Genomic DNA, 6,365 nt, shown 5'->3' with positions numbered 1-6,365 from the left:
GTGCTTTATTCATATATACCCATTTAATTCTCCTAATAAACTATGAGGTAGACACTATTATTCTTCCCATTTTACAGAGAGAGACACACAGCTAAGATTTGAATCCAGGCACAGACTGTAAGATGTCAACTAGTTCCACCTCTTCTCACTCATACCCAGGGTCTTTGTATTTCAAATGGCTGCATTTTTCCTTGTTCAAACCCATCTTTAATTCATCTCTTTTATGTCTTATATACATTGGCATATAATCTGTTGGCTCTTCCTTCAGAGTATATCCAGAATCCAACTGCTTACCACCTCCACTACAATCTGCATTATCACTTGTTTGGATTATAGTATTATGGTAGACCAAGAACTAGTCTTTTCTTTGACTCTGTTCTCAATACAGAATCCAAAATTACTTAAAAAGAAGTGAGATCATATCACTCCGTTACTCAAAGTCTCCTATGGCTTCCCAACACAAGTAGAAACCAAAGTCCTAACAATGACTTTAAAATCCTCCCCTCATTACATCTTTGACCCCACAGACTGTTTACCCAGCTTTGTATTCCCAGAAAGCTCTCCACAGGCTCCCAACCTCATAGTCTTTGCAGTTGCGGTTTCCTCTGCTTAGAACACTCTTCCCCGTCATGCTCCCTCCATATGTGCTCAGATGTCCAACTCTTCAGTCAGTCCTTCTACTTGTCACCACATTTTAAATCATGACATTTCCCATTCCCGATATTTCATATTTCCTCCTTTACTTTTTAATACTTATCACAATGTAATGGATAATTTATTTTACTTACTAATCTTCATCATATGTCTCTCCACATTAGGATGCAAGACTTGGGAGGCCAGGAATGTGTGTTCTATTTTGTATCTCAACTGCCAGGAATAGTGCCTGACCCATTTAAAGAGGTTCTCTGTAAATATGTGTTACATGAGTGAATGAATGAATGAATGAATGAATACACGCATGGCCGGGCACGGTGGCTCACGTCTGTAATGCCAGCACTTTGGGAGGCCGAGGTGGGCGGATCACGAGGTCAGGAGATCCAAGACCATTGGGGCTAACACAGTGAAACCTCGTCTCTACTAAAAATACAAAAAAATTAGCCAGGCATCGTGGCACACGCCTGTAATCCCACCTACCCGGGAGGTTGAGGCAGGAGAATCGCTTGAACCTAGGAGGCGGAAATTGCCTGAGATCATGCCACTGTACTCCAGCCTTCACTGCAACAGAGCGAGACTCTGTCTCAAAATAAAAAACCACATTCATGTATGTGACTGTGTTTATATATACACATACATATGTATATACTTATGTATACACATATGTATACATATATACATGATACTTATGTGTATGTACATATATATGTATATACGTATATACTTATATGTATATACTTATATGTACATATATATACACTTATGTGTGTATATATACATATACACACTTTTTATGTATATTAATAAAAGTGAACTCATTATTTTTCAGTAGTTGCATATGAAGAGCAGAATTGAATGCATGGAATACTATACACCCTACCTCTATCAGCCACTTGAAAGAAAGATAGTGAGAAGTTTATATCTTTGAATAATACAGGACAGCACCTCTCAACATTGTCAGAGCGCTGGTTTCCAGTAATTAAGAGTAACTGGTTTCCAGTAATTTTAAGTACCAAAACTTCAGATTATTTGCTTAAAGAAATAAATCCGAGCCTAACAGTTTCAATATATTTCTGTAACAATGTTACTATAACTGGGATTCCATTTCGCTTCATTCAATCAAAGGTAAAGAAGTTGCAGCTGACTGCTAGGAATTACCCAGTGGCCTGTTTGATTATAGCTCATTGTCTATTTCCCACAACTTGCAAAATGCTTTCCTGAATACTACACATCTCCAAGCGCCTACTCTTCTCCACATATCCTTCCAACACTCAAAAGTGTCCAATGTTGTTTGTTTTACTTAAGGATCAAAGCATTTTTTTTGTTTACTTAATATTCTAAGACATCCATGAAAATGCATTTCATGAGAAAATGATGTGTTACAATAGAATGTATGTTGAAACCATTGATGTGGCTAATTTAGGGTGGCGGTGTTCAAAGTGTTATCTAGTGACCTGTATGGGTCTTGTGACTCTTGTGGAGTGTCTGATAGTAAATTGTTCTTATAATACTACTAAGACTCTAGTTACTTTACTTGCACTCTCTCAAATGTACAGTGGAGTTTTCCAGAAGCTACATGATATGTGATATAACAATAGATTGATTACAGAAGCAGATATGAGAATTTGGCTGTATCTATTAAACCAGTCATTAAAACGATGTACAAAAAATGTAAAACTCATTCAGTTAGCTTTGTTTTGGAAAATGTAGGGTTTTTTTTTTTTTTTAAAGTATGGTAATACTTAATGGGTCTTATTTTTAAATGAACTAGTACATATTGTAAACCATTCTCAGTTTCAACTTTTAATTTGGTAAATATTGGTTAACTCATAAACAAAAGTTCTTTGGGGTCTTCTATAACTTAACACTGCATGTGCCACGTTGGTTTCCCGCACCCATTAACTCATCATTTACATTAGGTATTTCTCCTAATGCTATCCCTCCCCCAACCCCACAACAGGCCCTGGTGTGTGATGTTCCCTGTCCTGTGTCCAAGTGTTCTCATTGTTCATTCCCACCAATGAGTGAGAACATGCGGTGTTTGGTTTTCTGTCCTTGTGATAGTTTGCACAGAATAATGGTTTCCAGCTTCATCCATGTCCCTACAAAGGACATAAACTCATCCTTTTTTAAGACTGCATAGTATCCCATGGTGTATATGTGCCACATTTTCTTAATCCAGACTATCATTGATGGACATTTGGGTTAGTTCCAAGTCTTTGCTATGGTGAATAGTGCCACAATAAACATACGTGTGCATGCGTCTTTATAGTAACATGATTTATAATCCTTTGGGTATATAGCCAGTAATGGGATTGCTGGGTCAATGGTATTTCTAGTTCTAGATCTTTGAGGAATCGCCACACTCTCTTCCACAATGGCTGAACTAGTTTACACCAAACTGACAGTATAAAAGCATTCCTGTTTCTCCACATCTTCTCCAGCATCTGTTGTTTCCTAAATTTTTAATGATCACCATTCTTACTGGTGTGAGATGGTATCTCATTGTGGTTTGGATTTGCATTTCTCTGATGACCAGCGATGATGAGCATTTTCTCATGTGTCTGTTGGCTGCATAAATGCCTTCTTTTGAGAAGTATCTGGTCATATCTTTTGCCCACTTTTTGATGGGGTTGTTTGTTTTTTTCTTGTAAATTTGTTTTAAGTTCCTTATAGATTCTGGATATTAGCCCTTTGTCAGATGGGTAGATTGCAAACATTTTCTCCCATTGTGTAGATTGCCTGTTCACTCTGATGGTAGTTTCTTTTTCTGTGCAGAAGCTCTTTAGTTTAATTAGATCCCACTTATCAATTTTGGCTTTTGTTGCCATTGCTTTTGGTGTGTTAGTCATGAAGTCCTTGCCAATGCCTATGTCCTGGATGATATTGCCTAGGTTTTCTTCTAAGGTTTTATGGTTTTAGGTTTAACAGTTAAGTCTTTAATCTATCTTGAATTAATTTTTGTATAAGGCGTAAGGAAGGAATCCAGTTTCAACTTTCTACGTGTGTCTAGCCAGTTTTCCCAACACCATTTATTGAATAGGAATCTTTTCCCCATTTCTTGTTTTTTGTCAGGTTTGTCAAAGATCAGATGGTTGTAGATGTGTGGTGTTATTTCTGAGGCCTCTGTTCTGTTCCATTGGTTTATATCTCTGTTTTGGTACCAGTACCATGCAGTTTTGATTACTGTAGCCTTGTAGTATAGTTTGAAGTCAGGTACGTGATGCCTCCAGCTTTGTTCTTTTTGCTTAGGATTTTCTTGGCAATGCGGGCTCTTTTTTGGTTTCATATGAACTTTAAAGTAATTTTTTCCAATTCTGTGAAGAAAGTCATTGGTATTGAATGGCATTGATCTATAAATTACCTTGGGCAGTATGGCCATTTTCACGATATTGATGTTACCTATCAATGAGCATGGAATGTTCTTCCATTTGTTTGTGTCCTCTTTTATTTCGTTGAGCAGTGGTCTGTAGTTCTCCTTTAAGAGGTCCTTCACATCCCTTGTAAGTTGTATTCCTAGGTATTTTACTCTCTTTGTAGCAATTGTGAATAGGACTTCACTCATGATTTGGCTCTCTGTTTGTCTCTTATTGGTATATAGGAATGCTTGTGATTTTTGCACATTGATTTTGTATTCTGAGATTTTGCTGAAGTTGCTTATCCGCTTAAGGATGTTTTGGTCTGAGATAATGGGGTTTTCTAAATATACAATCATGTCCTCTGCAAACAGGGACAATATGACTTTCTCTTTTCCTGATTCAGTACCCTTTATTTCTTTCTCTTGCCTGACTGTCCTAGCCAGAACTTCCAACACTGTGTTGAATAAGAATGGTGAGAGAGGGCATCCCTGTCTTGTGCCAGTTTTCCAAGGCAATGCTTCCAGTTTTTGCCCATTCAGGATGATATTGGCTGTGGGTTTGTCATAAATAGCTCTTATTATTTTGAGACACATTCTATCAATACCTAGTTTATTGAGAAATTTAGCCTGAAAGGCTGTTGAATTTTGTCAAAGGTCTTTTCTGCATCTATTGAGATAATCATGTGGTTTTTGTCATTGGTTCTGTTTATGTGATGGATTACATTTATTGATTTGCATATGTTGAAACAGCCTTGCATCCCAGGGATGAAACCAACTTGATTGTGGTGGATAAGCTTTTTGATGTGCTGCTAGATTCGGTTTGCCAGTATTTTATTGGGGATTTTGCATCGATGTTCATCAGGGATATTGGTCTAAAATGCTCTTTTGTGTGTGTGTGTGTCTCTGCCAGGCTTTGGTATCAGGATGATGCTGGCTTCATAAAATGAGTTAGGGAGGAGTCCACTTTTTCTGTTGATTGGAATAGTTTCAGAAGGAATGGTACCAGCTCCTCTTTGTACCTCTGGTAGAATTCGGCTGTGAATCTGTCTGGTCATGGACTTTTTTTAGTTGGTAGGCTATTAATTATTGTCTCAACTTCAGAGCCTATTATTGGTCTATTCAGAGATTCATCTTCTTCCTGGTTTATTCTTAGGAGCATGTATGTGTCCAGGAATTTATCCATTTCTTCTAGATTTTCTAGTTTATTTGTGTAGAGGTGTTTATAGTATTCTTTGATGGTAGTTTGTATTTCTGTGGGATTGGTGGTGATATCCCCTTTATCATTTTTTATTGGACCTATTTGATTCTTCTCTCTTTTCTTCTTTATTAGTCTTGCTAGCAGTCTATCAATTTTGTTGATCTTTTCAAAAAACCAGCTCCTGGATTCATTGGTTTTTTTTTTTTTTTTTTTTTGAAGGGTTTTTTGTGTCTCTATCTCCTTCAGTTCTGCTCTGATCTTAGTTATTTCTTGCCTTCTGCTAGCTTTTGAATGTGTTTGCTCTTGCTTCTCTAGTTCTTTTAATTGTGATGTTAGGGTATCAATTTTAAATCTTTCCTGCTTTCTCTTGTGGGCATTTAGTGCTCTAAATTTCCCTCTACACACTGCTTTAAATGTGTCCCAGAGATTCTGGTATGCTGTGTCTTTGTTCTCATTGGTTTCAAAGAACATCTTTATTTCTGCCTTCATTTCATTATTTACCCAGTAGTCACTCAGGAGCAGATTGTTTAGTTTCCGTGTACTTGTGTGGTTTCAAGTGAGTTTCTTAATCCTGAGTTCTAATTTGATTACACTGTGGTCTGACAGTTTGTTGTGATTTTTGTTCTTTTACATTTGCTGAGGAGTGCTTTACTTCCAACCATGTGGTCAATTTTGGAATAAGTGTGATGTGGCGCTGAGAAGAATGTATATTCTGTTGATTTGGGGTGGAGAGTTCTGTATATGTCTATTAGGTCTGCTTCATGCAGAGCTCAGTTCAAGTCCTGGATATCCTTGTTAACCTTCTGTCTCGTTGATCTGTGTGATATTGACAGTGGGTTGTTAAAGTCTCCAATTATTTTTGTTTGAGAGTCTCAGTCTCTTTGTAGGTCTCTAAGGACTTGCTTTATGAATCTGGGTCCTCCTGTATTGGGTGCATATATATTTAAGATAGTTAGCTCTTCTTGTTGAATTGATCCCTTTACCATTACATAATGGCCTTCTTTGTCTCTTTTGAACTTTGTTCGTTTAAAGTCTGTTTTATCAGAGACTAGGATTGCAACCCCTGCATTTTTTTTGCTTTCCATTTGCTTGGTAGATCTTCCTCCATCCCTTTATTTCGAGCCTATGTGTGTCTTTGCACATGAGGTGGGTCTC

At 37.3% G+C, this 6,365-nt stretch overlaps 1 protein-coding gene across 1 annotated transcript in view; it reads left to right on the top strand.

Annotated features, from left to right (window-relative positions):
• LOC106998157 (uncharacterized) overlaps positions 1-6,365 on the top strand; it is a 102,225-nt gene that overhangs the window by 2,128 nt on the left and 93,732 nt on the right. The gene's annotated exons all lie outside the window — the stretch shown is intronic.

Source organism: Macaca mulatta, chromosome 4, assembly GCF_049350105.2.
Source record: "Macaca mulatta isolate MMU2019108-1 chromosome 4, T2T-MMU8v2.0, whole genome shotgun sequence".
In the NCBI taxonomy this organism is placed as follows: Eukaryota; Metazoa; Chordata; class Mammalia; order Primates; family Cercopithecidae; genus Macaca; species Macaca mulatta.
Note: the sequence above shows the minus strand (reverse complement) of the source record. Positions and strands in the feature narration are given on the sequence as shown.